The 2186-nt window shown below is 42.9% G+C and overlaps 1 pseudogene; it reads right to left on the bottom strand.

Annotated features, from left to right (window-relative positions):
- Positions 1 to 462: 462 nt before the first annotated feature.
- LOC118857208 lies at positions 463 to 1600 on the bottom strand (annotated as a pseudogene).
- Between the last annotated feature and the right edge of the window lie 586 nt (positions 1601 to 2186).

The following is a 2186-nucleotide window of genomic DNA, read 5'->3' as shown; positions in this document are numbered from 1 at the left end:
ATAGCTGACAATTAAAAAAAAAGAAACAAGTATTAAGACGGAAGTAACAGAAAGTTTTTTTTAAAAGATTACATAATTTACATGTAAAGCAATACTAGTACCTTCCCCCATCACCCCTCCCCATCTGGATTTTAGTTACAAAGTTCCTTTGCTCTAGCAGAGGACAGCCTACACAGAGGCTTGTAACTCTGTAACAATGCATTATACAGTATTTGGAATGACTATTAAAAATGTACAATGAGAGTCCTGAAGATTCACTGTAGAGCTTTGGGGATGTTTGCCTTCAACATACTTAGACTGTTCATCACCTTCACCATTCCAGTTTTTAAATCCTGAGTCCAGCACCAAAAAAAAAAAAAAAACATGCCAATCTCATCTCTTATTTTGGGCAGTTATCATGTCACACCATTTGACAAAAAAAAAAACAAAAAAAAACACAATCAAAAATCACAAAGAGTCCATTTAGAAGCATTTATGTTGGACAATGGAGGGCCCAGATTCATCATACTCCTGCTGACTAATCCACATCTGCTGGAAGGTGTAAAGAGAGGCCAGGATGGAACCTCGAATCCAGACAGACTATTTGAATTCAGGTGGGGCAATGATCTTGATTGATTTCCATTGTGCTGGGAGCTAGGACTGTAATCTCCTTCTGCATCCTGTCAGCAATGCCTGGGTACATGGTAGTACCACCAGGCAATATGGTATTGGCATACAAATCCTTACGGATGTTAACATCACACTTCATGATTGAGTTGAAGGCAGTTTCATGGATTCCACAGGATTCCATACCTAAGAAAGACGGTTGGAAGAGAGCTTCTGGGTATCGGAAACTCTCATTCCCAATGGTGATAACCTGACCATCAGGGAGCTCATAGCTCTTTTCCAGAGAAGAGCTAGATGCAGCGGTGTCCATCTCCTGCTCAAAGTCTAGGGCGACATAACACAGCTTCTTCTTGATGTCACGCACGATTTCCCTTTCAGCTGTGGTAGTGAAATTGTACCCTCTCTTGGTCAGGATCTTCATGAGGTAGTCTGTCAGATCACGGCCAGCAAGATCCAGATGGAGGATGGAGTGAGGAAGGGCATAACCTTCATAGATGGGCACAGTGTGGGTCACACCATCACCAGAGTCCATCACAGTACCAGTGGTACGACCAGAGGCATACAGGGACAGCACAGCCTGGATGGCAATGTACATGGCTGGGGTGTTGAAAGTCTCAAGCATAACCTGAGTCATCTTTTCTCTGTTGGCTTTGGAGTTCAGGGGGGCTTCTGTGAGCAGCATGGGGTGCTCTTCAGGGGCCACATGGTGCTCATTGTAGAAATTATGATTCCAGATCTTCTCCATGTCATCCTAGTTGGTGACAATACTGTGTTCAATGGGGTACTTCAGGGTCAGAATACCTCTCTTGCTCTGGGCCTCATCCCCCACATATCTGTATTTCTGGCCCATACCCACCATCACACCCTGATGTTGGGGGCACCCAACAATGGAAGGGAAGACAGCCTGAGGGGCATCATCTCCTGCAAAACCAGCTTTGCACATTCCAGAGCCACTGTCAACAACAAGAGCAGCAATATCATCATCCATGGTGAACTTCGAAGTGGCAAGTTTAAACCCTTAAGAGAGAGAGGAGGTGGTGCCCCACCAGTAGGCAGAGGGAAAGCAAGTGCACACTGGGTTGAAGAGCTCACAGCTCCAGATTCTGGTTTTTTATCATTCTATTTTCTGCTTCCTTTAATGGGTGAGTTTATTCCCTTTTCTATCACAGTTATGGTTACTAACTGTCTATCCCATTTTTTTTTCCATTTACTCTCTCTCTCTATCTCTGTCTCTCTGTCTCTCTCTGTCTCTCTCTCTCTCTCTCTCTCTCTCTCTCTCTCTCTCTCTCTCTCTCTCTCTCTCTCTCCCTCTCCTGACTCTCCTCAAAGGTGTATTTTGCTTCTGAACACCATCTTTCTTAACTCACCCTCTCTTCTATCATCCCTCACCTTCATTTTCTTTTTTTCAAAGGAGCAGCTACTAATGAGGAGGATGTCTTCTTCGTTTTTCAAATAATAATGGTGATAATTGCTTAGCTTTAATTTCATTACCTACATAATAGTTTTAAATGGAAAAGCTTTAAATAAATTTGCAGTAGGTGCTGACTTATTTGACATTATTTATGAAGAATAACTTTCTT

Source organism: Trichosurus vulpecula, chromosome 7 (assembly GCF_011100635.1).
Source record: "Trichosurus vulpecula isolate mTriVul1 chromosome 7, mTriVul1.pri, whole genome shotgun sequence".
NCBI classification, from domain to species: Eukaryota; Metazoa; Chordata; class Mammalia; order Diprotodontia; family Phalangeridae; genus Trichosurus; species Trichosurus vulpecula.
The sequence above is the reverse complement of the archived record's forward strand: the minus strand, read 5'-3'. Positions and strand labels throughout refer to the sequence as shown.